This window comes from Liolophura sinensis, chromosome 1 (assembly GCF_032854445.1).
Source record: "Liolophura sinensis isolate JHLJ2023 chromosome 1, CUHK_Ljap_v2, whole genome shotgun sequence".
NCBI classification, from domain to species: domain Eukaryota; kingdom Metazoa; phylum Mollusca; class Polyplacophora; order Chitonida; family Chitonidae; genus Liolophura; species Liolophura sinensis.
Window position 1 is genome coordinate 18,122,154 of NC_088295.1, and position 15,611 is coordinate 18,137,764.

A 15,611-nucleotide genomic window follows, 5' to 3' on the forward strand; every position below is an offset into this window, starting at 1 on the left:
TGAATACATGAACAGTTTTTGAGTGGAAAGCCTTTTTGGACATGTGATATTCAGGTGCATTTAAGACAGTTATGACCGAAGAAGTTTCGTTAAAACACTAAATTAAAAGTGAAATCAACTAATTATGCCCAGAGCTCTCAGGCTTTATTTTGGTTGCGGGAAATGCGGTATTTTGTTGATCCATCAAAACATTGAAAAAAATGTTTTGTCTGCCTTATTGAACAAGTTCAAAATATCTTATTTCCAGTAAAATAAAATGGATTTATATATGTTTTATGCCATGCTCAAGAGTATTTCACTTCTACTTTTGGTGGCAGCTAACCACGAAGTCACAGATGCCTCCCACAAAACACAAGTGTATTGGGCATACCAGTGGAGTGGTACAACAGATCTCTTTCAATAACAAAATGATCTACAAGTATGCCTGGATGTGATACACTCCACAACATGATCCATATCTGGGTGTGATAAAGTGGATAACACAGTCCATGCCTGGTTGCAATGCACTCTATGACATAATTCATGTCTGAATGTGATACACCTCACAACATTATCTGTATCTGGGTGATACAGTGGATAACATCATCCTTGTCTGGATGTGATACACTTTTCACCATTATCCATTATTTTTGGATGTGGTAGACTCCACAAGATGACTCAAAGTCAGGATGTGATACACCTCACAACGTGACTCATGTCTGGATGTGATACACTCCACAACATGATCCATGCCATAATGTGATATACTTCACAACATGACTGATGTCTGGATGTGATACACTCCACAGCATGATCCATGTCTGGATGTGATACACCCCACAGCATGATTTATGCCATAATGTGATACACTCCACAACATGATCCATGTCATAATGTGATATACTCCACAACATGACTCATGTCTGGATGTGATACACTCCACAACATGATCTATATCTGGATGTGATACACTAAACAGCATAATCCATGCCATAATGTGATGCACTCCACAACATGCCTCATGTCTGGATGTGATGCACTCCACAACATAATCCATGCCATAATGTGATATACTCCACAACATGATCCATGCCATAATGTGATATACTCCACAACATGACTCATGTCTGGATGTGATACACTCCACAACATGACTCATGTCTGGATGTGATACACTCCACAACATGATCTATATTTGGATGTGATACACTAAACAGCATGATCCATGCCATAATGTGATGCACTCCACAACATGACTCATGTCTGGATGTGATACTCTCTAAAACATGATCCATGTGTGGATGTCATACATTCCACATCATGGTTAGTGTCTGTCAGTATCGCATGTGAGAAGGTCTGCAGCAACTTGTAGATGGTCATGTATGTATGTATAAGATGTATAATGTATAAGGAAAAATTCTTGAGAAACACTTCACAACATGATTTACTTCGGAATATGAAATGTACATTCCACAGCACGATGCATGTCTGTTTGTGAAACACTATCTTTTATTACTCTCATCCTAAGCACTAGAAAATGTTTGTCCCGATTGCGAACAGTTCAGTAGATTGTTTTGTCGTAAACAGTTCATCAGTTGAGTAGAAACTTGGTACATGAACATGGCTTCACCATGACAAGTTACAGAACAGGTTTGAGTTTCAGGCAATTTTTGTCCTGTTTTAACTTTTGACAGCTCATTGAATTGCTTCACTGGCACTATACAGATCAAGTTTGAGTTTTGGTGATTGCATCATTCTAAATTGACACTTGGTACATGGCTTCACAAAAACAAGTTCCAGATCGAGTTCAAGCGTTTGGCTGTTTAGTCCAATATTTCTTTTAAATGATGAGAGCTATTTTTGTTCTATTGTGGACATTGACATAGCTATTTTCTCTTGGCTCAGAGTGGTGTTTGGTGAATTTTAGAAACAGTAATGAAGAGAAAAACCTTACTATATTCCTCACGATACTGTAACCATCTGTTTCTCAAACAGATTCAGTTTAAGTGTTTATATATACTGACATTTATCAAAGAAAGAAAAAAAAGGATGGAAGAGTAAAAGGTGTTTGCATAGATATTTGCTAATAAATTTTGATTCATGACTCCAAAGTTTCTGGCCAAATGTAATGGTGTAAATTAGTAGTATGAGGTAACATTAGCAAGTACATGAAGGCAAATGTGTACTTAATGTTGTCTAATGCAGGATAAGATGATACACCAGCCAGCCATACAGTGTACGATGATTACGATTTCGTATGGCTGTGGATTAGAATAACCGTTAATATTGTGAGGGTAGAGGAGTGTAAGTCATTAGTGGTGTAAATTGATTATAATTATTCTGATGAGATGGTGTAGTAGATGCCGGTGAGGCTGACCCCAGTGCTAATCCCTCATTACACAGATCATACAGCCATCAGTGCTTGGGAACAACAGCACAAGTAACCAACTCAGGCTATTGATTCACTGAGGCTCAAGATGGGAGGGTCTCGCCTCTCATATTAGGTTCGTTTTGTCATGATTTGGACAAAATAAATAGTGTAAGTACAGCCACCATAGTACATGTATGTATCCTGAACCCCTTCATTTAAGTAAATTGCTCCATATAGGAATAGGTTGTGCATCAGTAAATGAAAGAAGAGTTAAAAAGAGTTCTTTGAATGGTAATACATGTGCGCCGAAGTTGCCTCCCTTTCCACACTGTTTAGCCTGTGCTTTGTCCACTGGGAAATCTTACAGTACGGCCACTTAGCATTGACTGGTGCTTGTTCACTTATCTCTCAGCTGTAACAGGCACCAGTGGTAAGGTGTAAGCAAATAAACCACATGGATTTTGAGATCGCAAGCATGTGGAAGTAACAACCAATCAGTTGTTAGAAAATTAGATAAGCACATGCCGGTATCCATGTAGATTAATTATATAGAAAAATATCAACTCTGTTTCATTGTTAATTGATGTTTGCTAACAAGGCAATTACTGGTAGTGTGATGTGATTTCTATGCATTATGCATTTATTGTGACAAGTTTGAATCTGAAGTCATTAAACAGTGAGAGATTGGCTTCGGTGCTTGTGTTCTGTATCAGGCGTTTGTGTAACACACATTGCGTGGAGGCAGTGGTGTCCCGAAGAACAAGAAAGCTGTGGTAATTGTTGATGGAATCTGTTTGAAAAGAGGGTTTTTGTAGGGCCGTGCTCAGAAAGTGGGCAGCAGATCCTAGCCTGGCCCAGCAGGAGCAGTGAACAGATTTGTATAGGCAGCAAATGTAATTAATGCCGTAGCCAATGAGAAGCGGGCATGGTGATTGTATTGTCAGTGTTATGGCAATGGGCTGAAGGCTGCAGAGCTGTAAATCTGTCCGTCTTATTTACACACATCCAGCCTAGCTTTTGTCGGCCACAGCTACATGTCACTTCACATCCCCACACTTTGTAAGCCCTTCACTTTTCCAACCCCCGACTCCTCACTCTGTGAGCAGAGGTTTTATGAGCAGCATTGGTCACCACTCTCTCTAGCCCATTCTGCACAGAATTGTATGTATTTGTGCTTGACTGATTAAGATGATCCCTACCTGACAGTGTGGTATGAGCCCCTGTGCCTAGCCTGGCTAACTCTCACTCTCTAGCTGTTAATAGCTTCTAGCAATATGTTAGCTGACTTGTTAAAAGCCACTGATGTTAACTGATAGATCTTGTGCCTCAGTTTGTGCCCACCGCTGACAGATCATTACTACAATGTATCTCTTATTATTGTCAGGTTGAGCTAAGCCCTCCTAGAAGCCCGCTGAACCAAGGGACAGCATCCAGCCACTGTCGCTCCGACCACCCATTCATTTGTTTGCATTAATGACCTTACCATTCAAGGTAAGTATAAAAATGTTTGTCTTATTAGGTGTAAATTTAATCATGCCTAATTTGGCAAGAACATATTATCTGTAATATCTACTAGAGATTTGAATGGGCCATTGACAGTTTAATGCAGATTATAGCATGTTAGATGGTTTTAAGATGATATAAAGTTATCCAGCATGCGTGAAATTAAGTGCTTTTATTGTCCAGCTAACTGTTCACCCATAATTACTTCTGACAGAACAAGTGTGGTAGCTCTGATACCTGTACTGTTAGTTGCTAATTGATTGTGTTGTTTAGTAGCTGTAGGGGTGATGTAGGAAGCGATATGTATTATTGAGGGTTGCTGACCGACAGGTATTAGAGGCCTGGTCATTGTCTCACTGTCCCACCTAATCCTTATGTTAAGCCAAGGCTTATGTATAGATACAGACAGGTGATATTATCCTTTATCACCTAGCATGTCTATGGATACAGGTTGGCTGAAGTGTCACTCTTGCCACAGTCTATCTGTACCTGACAAATGACATCGCTGGCTTGACTCCAGCTCTCTCAGCTTTAAGTCAGGAATTTTAGTGGGTCTCTAACCTGACAGTAATATGTGTTTTAATCTGGCTACTTCAGTTTATTTTCCTCCATGCAGAAAGCTGACTGACTGCTGTCATGGAAGTGAAATGGACGGATTAACTGATTAAATAAATAAGTGTCACATTGTTATTGCGTTTGTCTATTATATTGATTTATGACCTGGGGCTGATTCCACAAAGCCATTTCTGACTTTAGTCAAGATTTAAGACCTTGACACAATTCATAATTTTTGAAATTTGAACTTGAAATTTGGATACATTAGCCATAAGACAACATTGATGAGACAGTCAGAATTTTAATTTTTATGGCCCAAAAATAAACTCTAATTTCATATTTCAAAGTCTGACTAAAGTCAGAAATGGCTTTGTCGAATTGGCCTCCGGGGTCTCGCCTATTATTAGTCCCTTGCTTAACTTTAAGAAAAAAATAGGTGTTCATGTAATTTAACATGAATGTGGAATGATTTCTGTGGAATTATGTTGTCACTAAAATATGTCTTTTCTTAAATTTACAAAAATTTGTGAGCCTACAAAGAGCATGCAGTGGTATGATATTCCTTTGTTCAGAATTTATTGACTATAAGCAAAATCTTGCACAAGTCTCTTTGTTAATTATTTTTAGAGTGAGTGAATTCACTAAAATATTTCTTCAATTTTTTTGAGAGAGGGGAATGTATATTACTTACACAATTGTTTGTACGACTTCACAGATGTTGCACGAATGCAAAACTGTCTGCAATGTTATTACTGTTTCTTCAGTGGTTGACACTTTATGGTGCAAAGCTTCTTGAACGTGTGCGGGGGAACAGTGAAGAGAAGATTCCATATGGCATAATATTATTTTATACTGAAGAAATTTTCTCTTATACAGTAAGGGTCAGTTTTATGGCTGGAGGAAACAGGATTGCCAGACATAAACTAACAGCCTTTGGCAAGTTATTGACAAACTATCCACATTTGACCGAGAGAATGGGATATGCACATCATGTTGATAGAAGGCAAGTGGCCACACGAGTTTGAGACCTCTCATTGTCAAAATAAGCCTCATAAGCAGAGATGTTGATTGAATCTAGAAATTCTCTGTGGAAAGCCGGGTTTGAACCTGCACCCTGCATGCCCTAGAGATTGAAGGATAGCGCTTTTAGCCACTAGACCATGGCCCACACTCCCATACAGAATAGATTAGTAATGTGTGTACTTTGCACTACCCCAGGCATTACGTCTACTGGCTAATTTGCATATGCTTGACTGAGCTTCAAGTACAAAACACTGTGAAATGTATCACATGTCAGTTAGAATTAAGTCAGAGAGCATACAGCCTAGGTCAAGCTTAAAATATTCCTCATTAAGATTTAGGACGAGCCGTGTTTAATTATTTCATCTTTTATTTATGCTGTCATTTATTTAATTTATAAGTTTCCTTGAAGCTAAATGTGATAACAAATAACAATATTCTGATGTAAATGTAAAGTGGATGAATTTTTTACATTTAATATGTACATGTAGATTATGTGCTTATTTCTCAGTGTTTAAGTAACCTTTATATTAATATTTATATTTAAAGTGGTAAGGATTAAATATTAAATGCGATAGTTTTCCTTGAATGTTTAGCTCGAAGACCCATGATATATTTATTACCAGAGGATTTCTGATAATTATTGTTCACAAAAAGATTGGTCACATATGTACATGCACTCACTGAATAAAACAGTATAGAACTGAACTGTCCTCAATTACATGTAGCAGGTTTGTTTGTTAATCTCCTGTCATAATGTTATCCATTTGTATTGGTTTGAACTGAGAGGCAGAGAGCGGTAGTAGGCACACATGAATGGACAAAGCGGAAAAAAATTCATCATATGAAATGTTACCTCAGTTTCTCAGTTTTACTTGCCGAAAATGTAATGTTTACCCAAGACATTTACATTTATCTTCAAAGTAAGCATATTTCAGTAAAACCAAAAATGTGGCCAAGACACAATTATAGCTGAAATTGTGAAATCTCATCCAGGACACATTACTTATACCCAAATGAAAAAAAACTTTCCAAGATGGATAATTAAGGTAAGGTAATGATTTGCACAACAGTGAGGCTGGTGGAAAAGTGGAAAAATGATTCCTGCACCATGCAGGTGAAATAACCTGTACAGTTGACATAGCTTCACTGTTGTAAAACTGAACAAGCGACAAATTGTGAAAAAAGGGCAAATGTCCAATTATACCAGTTATTGTATTGAGGATATTCTGCTGAAGGCAAAAACCAATTGAGTGAAAACACAATTTCCATACTGGCACATCTTACCCTGATGTTTAACTGGCAGTAAAATTTTTGAAGTTTAGGAGTGAGATATGCAAAAATGTAAAGCTTTTAATTGTTAACATGTTGTTATTGCCTGAAAACATATACCACAGCTGTAACAGTTGTTTGTGTGTTTGAATTAATAAGGGCTTTAATTTTGTTATTCATTTTTTTTCTATGTTTGAATCCCAGGATGGGTAATTTTATATTTTTTTTTCCCTTAAGGATATCATGATCCCTTGTATAAATAAAACTGAATAGTGTGATATAATGATCATTTAAAAAAAAACTCAACCCATTATTCAAAATAAAAACAGGAAAAGAAAAAAAAAACACTTCACACACTATCACGGAGGGAATATATCTGAAACTCTGGCTATGTAAACGGCTGAATACTTTTGTTTGGCCTTAATTACCTAGTCCACTTGGGGGCAAACGCTTCCTTGTGTGTTGTGTTCTGCAGTTTAAATGATATCTGACCATTTAAAATGAATATCTCAACGGCACTGAGGTCTGTTGGACAGAATCCAATTTACTTCAATTTCTGTCTCATTCAAATGTCTTATGTCACCTCAGATTTGTCCAAGAAAGAATTCTGTTCAGGAAATCACTCGACTGTTTAAATGCATGTGAGTGTCCATGATGGACGTGACTATCCATGACCAGCATGGCATCATGAACTGATGATGTCATGTTTTGGTGGGAAAAGAGCAAATGACAGGAATATGGGTACAGTGGTACTGGGAGGACAGGATAAATTTTGGGATTTAAGTGATATCATCAATTTGTGAGGCCAGTGCGTCTTGGATAATCACTTGATTTTACCTCTTTGGCGTTTCATACGCATGCTTATCAACCCTGAATTCAAACCAGCCTTTGTCTGGTTTGTCTCTTTTCCTCTCCAAACATTCCAGCAATTAGGCCTTGAAGTTGGTTGTGTTGAGTTATTACATTTTTCTATCTTAGTCCAAATGAACTATCTTCTATGCTTTGTTGACCGAAGGTTTTAGAATTTTTTTGTCTTTCCAATACTTTTTTCACATTGACCATTTTCATGCTCAGAATGTAATATTTTGAGGTATACATTACTTGTAATTATCAATCTTATGTGGATGAAAATAGCCTTCTCATTGTGCCATGGGAAAAAGTGCATTTGCAACCAATTTTTTGTAACCAATTCATACCAACAGTTCCTGAAACTGAGTTCTTCCCAAAGTTTTAAATGATTTAAATAATACAAAGATTGAGTCATTTTTGTGGTTCATTTGAAAGAAAGGTACTGTATTCTGGTTTTGGGTTGTCTGTCTGTTTTTCTATTTATTTGTTCTGAATTTTTATTTGCTCTGAGTTTCTTAAATATAATCACGTAATACAAAATTTCTTGGAAAATACCATGTTGTAAATTCTTCCTTGGAATTGTTTTCTCCTTGTGTACTTAATACATGTTGCTCAACGGCATGTAAGTTGACATTTAATGATTGTGTACATGTACTTTTGTTTTTGCACAATAACTCCACTTAGACATGTCAAAATGGTTTCAAATTGTTTATTGGGAAGCTTTGGAGTAAAATGCTTGGAATGGAATGAAACCATTTTTTATTCGGACAAGCTATGTGAAGTTTTCTTGGGATTGCTTTACATCCATGTCTTCATCTACATGGTAGATAGTACATTAAGCATACTTAGTGTTAAGTAGCGCCTTACCTAAATGCAATTCCTGTCTCTACAATATATGTGGCCATGGTTGTTAAGGGCATACTTAGCTAAGTGAGCTTCTTGAAACAGGACCCTGCCAGGCTACCATCTTACTGCCAAGTTTTCTTGTGATAGAGTGTAGCTCCACCCCAGACATTTGCTAGGAAGTCTCAAAGTTTGCATGAATGGGTGGGATATCTGGCAGGGTGTGGTCGTAGGTGGGTTGGTCAACATAGTCACTGACTACTGCGCCTAGAATTTGGTGTCAGATTGAGCTATTGCCATACCTTACCTGTTTTGGTGGCCATCTTGATGATAGTTTCCACTTTTTTTTCAAGCTCTGAAACCTACATGTATATACTGGAGTGTAAATTTGTTTCTAATCATTGGGTATAAATTTGTATGAGCGAAGAATGAGAGAAATTCATGAAGAAAGTCCAGAAAGTTGCTTTTTTCTTGGATAGGCTATCAGCAAGTCATCACTGATTAATCAGATGTAGGATGTACTATTCAAATTTGAAAAAATAAAGTGTTTCTCGCAATAATACAAATAAACAAATCTGTTTTTTTTCTGTCACTGACTAATTCTAGATGAAATTCCTCAATTTTTTTTCAGGTTTTGTCCCTTTTTGCATGCTGCTTAAATTACTCTTGCAGCACAATTATGATATAAATAAAGGTCTTTACATTGGCTATTCTTTTTCCTATAGTTTCAACATTACTGACATCATTCTGTGTATAATTTTAATATAGTAGAGAAGTAAATTAACTGTGGTAATTGTATTGTTTTTGTTAGTTTTTGTTGTAGGGTTAGATGAGGATACATTTAAGATACACATGTAATGTAAAAGCTTGTAAGCAGACACATGGGCAGTGTGACTGGATACTGTTTGAAGCAATAATGTTAGAATAAGATTAAGGGCATGTACACTTCTTCATGAGTTTAGGCGGTGTCACTGTATTTATCTGTCCCATTAAACTACTGTAAGGTAAAGCCTGGCAATGGAAAACATATTGGGTGTGTGCTTGTTTTTGTGTATATTTCTTTATCAATCTGTCAAACATGAAAGTAGACCATTGAATGTTTTTGAGTTTCAATCACTTTTTGCCTTAGAGTCGTGAGCAAAGTTTCTAAGCTATTTACTTTTTGGTGCAGACTTTGTAAGGCACTGACTGGCTTGTTCCACTTATCCCACTAGCCTGGTTTTTATCCAGGTCGGTGGTGTGGTTAAGAAGCTAACTGAGCCCAGTGTATCACAAATTTTGGGGTCTGTCTATCTGTTGGGTAAACTATTAGGTGTCCTTTTTTGTGGAAGATGTTGCTTGTTTGCTCTCTTGGCTGGCTGAGTCAGAGGCCTGAATGCAGACTGGGGGGTAGGGTTTTGTCCGGGTGAAGGGCGGGGAAAACTTGTGAGCTGGTATGAGCTTAACAGACTGACTCTCCTCCTCAGAAAGCTGTCACAGGCACAGCCAGACATAAAGTTTAAGTCGCTAACAGTAAATCTGTCGGTATCCATTTACCTGGCACAAGAGTTGGCCATGCATGAAATTATACTGGGAACACCTTTTTGTACAGGTGTGTTTGGAGTTGGAATGTTCTTAAGCTTGCATAAGGGCATGTGATTGGTGGAACAGTGTTTTCTCCACTGGGACAGGCACTTTGGTGTGTCTATCCTTACTAAGGGAGTATTTGGTTTGTCTATCTTAACAAAGGGAGTATTTGTACTCTCTTATCTGGCTAACTTCATCCAGCCACCTGCATAGACAGGTATTTCCATGGCTATACCTTAGCCTAGTTCCACTCATTACTTACATACCAATACAGAACAGGTACGTCAGAGGAGGTGTAAAATAAAACTGAAAACCTTTAGAATACGTCACTTACTAAAGACAGGGATTAACCTTTAACCTAACCTTTCTCTGAGTTTATATATTGGCGTTGCCATTGCCCCAACAAAACTGACTCACCTTTCCTTGTGTAAAATGGTTATACATAAATTATTTTTATTCATTTATTTGATTGGTGTTTTATGCTGAACTCAAGAATATTTTGCTTATACGATGCCCGCTAACATTACAAACTTTATATAAAAGTGGCTAATTGATTCAGTGTTTAATCAGCCAGTAATTAACGGATGTTTATAATGCAACTTGCGACATTGTTCTGTGCAATAGACATTATTTCTACCTTTCCTGTGTACTTTTTATCCCATACTCAAGAATATTTCATTTATATGACAGCGGCCAGCATTATAGTGGGAATACGCTGGGTCCTGAGTACCAAGTTGCATGGCTCATTTGCTCACAGTGCTGATCACTGAAAATCTACAGACTACACTCCTTCATTGCACCACTCTAAGATGAGGCTTTGTAATTAATGCTGTTGTGAACAAGTCCAAGGCGTTGGGTGTCTTGTCGCCAGTAACTGAAAGTCGGCATGTACAATCCTGTTGTGTATATGTCTGCAATGTAGCTTTATAATGATACACTGAACAAGTACATAATGATAAGGTATCCGTTAATATGATGACATCAGTAATAAAAAGTCTACCTTCCTGTATTGTACCTGTGTTGATGTATCTCATTAAGTTCAACCTTTCTAATGTTCCATGTAATAAGTGGTAAATGTGTTTCATCATGGTACCAGCAACTAACATTTGCAGTTTACATGTATCTCTCTAAATTGAAGCTTTCTAATGCTAAATATAATAAGCTTTCTAATGTTCCATGTAGCAAATATGAAGTATTTTGCCTTTTTATTCTCTCGCTAAAAGTGGCAATTACTCTGTAATATGTTGCTAACAGTAACATCTGCAGTTTACATATTTAGGCCTTCTAATCCTAAATATAATAAGCTTTCAAATGCTGCATGTAGCAAATATAAAGTATTTTTCATGGTAATTCTCTTGCTAAAAATGACAGTAGATTTGTAAAATGTCATTCAGTTGATAAACCTCGCTACCTTCATCATTTTGAAATGACATACATGTACATTCCAGTTTATTTTGTTTGGAATAGGTACCTACTGCCTTTTAAGGTTTCTGCTATATTTATGGTAAGTTATTTGATTGTGGTATTATGGCTATCAACAATGCTAACCTGTCCATAAGCACAGTCTAAAGTGTTGTTAAAGCCACTTGTCTTCCACCAATACGCTCCGGAAAGTTTGTCTGTACATGCCAAAGGTCGGTGGCTTACCCTGGGCAATCTGCTTTTCTCTACCCATAAAACTCATGGTGGACATCATATAAGTGAAAAATTCTTGATTGTGGCATTTAACAAACAACACTCCCATAAATACAACAAGATTCTGCATGTATACGACCAATCACCTGACATAAAACTATATCTGGACTATTGGGAGATGGATCTCACCATGTGACATCATTGATCATGGTCTGATTGGTCCAGTCAAGAGCAACAGTTTATCCAAATGAGTAAAGGTTAACATCATTGTCTGAACATAAAAGAACTATTAGTTTAAACATGTTTTAATTTTTTCTCGTTGTGCTTCAAATGATTGTTAAGATGAGGAACCTTAGAAAATGCTTGCATAATACAAGATATTGTACTGTAATTGCTCAACCTTTTCCCATGTTTGCGAGGTGTTCAGGCATACCCATTATTCTGTGTAGTCTGAAAAACTTATACTTTTTGTAAAATTTGGAAATTGGCCAAACAACCAACGTAGTTTTGTCTGTAAAATCAAATCAAAAATATGCATAAATTTTGCTGAAAGTTGCTCTTTCATATGCGAAAAGCTTGAGGAATTAGGGTACGTATAAAAATGTACTTGATCTTTTTAGGGTAAAGTCAGTTGATATGATGAACATAGATGTTAAATTATCTTCATGGTCCATGAAAAGGATCACCTGTTCTTCCATTCAGTTCCCTGCATCAAGCTTTGGTAAAGTGAACATTCTTGTGTTTGTTATTTCTAGTGAATGGAACTTTGATTTAAGGCGTACAATAGTAACGGAATGATCAGACACATGAACTGTATATTCTTTGAAGTAAAGTACCAAATTTTTTTTTAATACTTGACCATGATGTCATGGACTGGCAGATGATGTTTTCTGTATTATGTTTAAATTTTTAATCCTTTCTAGTTGGTAACTCATACATGTACCACACTGTAAATGAGGGTTAAGTGATGTGGAGAGTCAAGCATTCAAGTCTGAGTGGAGTAAATCTCATATCTGGGTTGATTTTTAAGGGGTTACCACAATTGGGTAGATGAACCAGTATCATAATTACGATAATCCACAATTTTCAAACCTAATATGACAAATTATTACTTTACATCACATACATCTTTAAGTTTTTGTAACACGCTCAATGTACCAGATGTTATTGCAGTAATTTAGCTATAATATTTGAAGGACATAAGTACCTTTTAGATTTGGGCTTACATAGAGGTGTAGTAGAACCTAGGTGCAGATGCATCAGGGAATCAATCTGCCAGGTGTTACTGTACACATATGTGTATGTGACTTTGCCTTGATAATACTGTATGACATGCACCTTGCACTTGGCTGCTCTAAAGCTGGCGATCAAGGATCTGTGCAAGTTCAGAGTAGGTGAACATTCTGTCAACATCCTGTTCAAACTGGCCCTACAAAATGTAAAAAACTCTGCTTTGTTCCTTAATTTAGCCACAGAAGCTGACGATTATAGCCTGGAAGATTCTAAATGAATGTGGGTGGAGTGTTTCCAGGCTAAAGCTTTTATTTTAAATAGCAAATGGTTTATCTGTATGCCTGCATGACTTTGTGATATTATTACCTGCATATGTAAAGTGCGTAGTGTATTTGATACATAAATATGTATGTATAACTGATTTGAATGTGAAACAAATTTAAAGCAAACTACTGCTGATACATATATTGTTACATGATAAAATAGTTCTATGTACAGTTTTCTTATTTAAAAGATATTATGTTTAATATGTGGTATTTAGTGTTTGCATTTACTGGGGATGTCAAGTAGCTATTATTACATGTGCATGAGTGTAGCTGTTGTTTTGAAGATAATATTTGTTGATTTTGAGAGAAGAACATTATTGTGTAGGTAAATGTGTAATTGTTTTGTTATTTTCATATATAACGCATATGTTATGAGTATACATACAAGTCGGTCTCAAGGTCATAAATTTACTAAATATTTCATTGTTGATAAAGTATGTCTGAGACTTTGTCAGATTACATGTATATAGTGAAATTTGCTCTCAGAATTTTTGGTTCATATTTCAGTCATGAAGAGAGAATAATTAAGGATGTATTGGTTACTAGTTTATTTTTATGTTCAGGCTGTTGATGTCCTGACCATAAATATGTTGATATATATATATATATATATATATATATATATATATATATATATATATATATATATATATATATATATATACTGTATTTTGAATTTACCTAGTACGTGTAAGAACCATGTTGAAATCCTTAGTTTACACAGCAGATGGCAAATGAATATTGCAAATGAGTGTGAACTTGACATGAACCATTCAAAAAATTCAGGTTGGGAATCTTTATTGGTTTGATGTTTAGTATCAAGTCCATGTTGATAATTATCATTTATTCATTAGTGCAGTACTTGTATCCAGGAGGGACTGTACACCTGTAACCTGCGTTTTTTTCTCATGTGCTTCTTAACATGTAATCTCAAATTCTTGAGGCCATGAGATGCGCCATGTTAGAGGAACCCGGAAAAGTGATGTCGCGCCATTTGTATCCCATGCACATATGGTTAAAAGGCAAAACAGGGATCGGGTGACATAAGCGGAAACAGTTGAGTCCTTGTGTTTTAGAAATAACTCGTGCCTGATTGGTTAAAACTGATAACATGGTGGTACTTTTGATCTGCGATATCTCTGATATCTGCAACATCACTAAAGTAAAATGTTGTACTTTTTAAACTTCTTGTGGGGTACTTTACTGATACATACATACATTTGGTCTGGTGTTGTCTTTTCTTTTAAAGTTAATTCACCAATGCTGTAAATATATAACTACATAACGGTGATGTAGTTTCAACATAGCTGTTATTCAAAGTACATGATTGGAGCGGTGCCTCAGTGGCCAAGGGGGTTAGCATGTCAGTGCACCGCACTGACACAGGGGCCTCCAACTTTCTCTCCACTTTACGTGGGAAGGTCTGTCTGCAACCTGCGGATGGTTGTGGGCTTCCTGCAATCATTATGCTGGCCGCTATCATATAAGTAAAGTATTCTTGAGTACTCCATCAAACATCAATCAAATAATTAAATATAATTGGAGAAACCGCTGTCTTACATGTAGTTTCACCTGACAAAACTTTCAGCAAGAGATGGATTTGAACACTCAACCTCACTGGTCAAAGGCCTGCCGTCTTAACAAAGAACAGCTAGTGTCTTAGATGTATGGAGCTTGGAGAGCCTCAATGAATTCTGCCATAATAGTATTTTGTTTAAGTGCGCACACTTTTTAATCTATGGGTATTTCTTCATTGTTATTCAAGTAGCAGGTGAAACGGCATACTAAACCTTAAGACAGCTGTTGTAGTGTTTATCTCTGTCTATTGGAAGGATGTAACAACTTCAGTGATAGATCCAAAGCCTTCACACTGGGGTACACAGGTGTCATTAAATTGAAAAAAAAGAAGAAAAAAAAATATGGTGAGAAAGAAAATAATTGGATGCATGTGTTTTTTTTTCTTTTTTTCCAGACCCTATTGATGAGACGAATTAAACTGATGTAAACTGCTGTCAGGTGTTTAAAGGTGAGGGTGCTATGAGTGTGCGCATGTAACATGGTGTTTGGTGTGGCAAGTGTAGCCTGGTGTTATTGTGATATGTTCAGAGGTGATAGTACATTTAGCACAGACACAGATCTTGTTAGGCACTTCTTCCATCTACATAGATAGGCACCCATGCATCTTGTCTGATAGTTATTTTTGGTCAGAGCAAATTGTTGGCAAATGGTGATGGTTGAGTTGGGGGGTGGGGTGAAGTTGTTGGGGGGAGGTGGCGTGTGCCTGGATTGAAAGTCTGGGCAGGCATGTTGGCAGGGTGGTGCGGGATATCTGAGGCATTGAGCTGAGGTTTCCCTGGGACACACCATCTTGCCAGCCCCTGTAATGGTGCAGGAATGCAGAGGTCAGCAGAGGAGAGAAGCCTGATGGGTCTGCTCTGGGCTCGCACTGTGCTTAAACT

At 37.0% G+C, this 15,611-nt stretch overlaps 1 protein-coding gene across 6 annotated transcripts in view; it reads left to right on the forward strand.

Moving 5' to 3' along the window:
- The window catches only part of LOC135461418 (zinc finger MIZ domain-containing protein 1-like), a 119,724-nt gene that overhangs the window by 15,459 nt on the left and 88,654 nt on the right, over positions 1-15,611 (forward strand). For 4 of the 6 annotated variants that reach the window (XM_064738508.1, XM_064738515.1, XM_064738516.1 and 1 more), the window contains 2 exons: positions 3,735-3,841; positions 15,125-15,178. The gene's annotated coding sequence lies outside the window, so the exon portion shown is untranslated. Of the gene's footprint in view, positions 1-3,734; positions 3,842-14,138; positions 14,209-15,124; positions 15,179-15,611 lie in introns of those variants that run through there. The other 2 variants (XM_064738512.1, XM_064738510.1) reach the window with 2 other exon arrangements.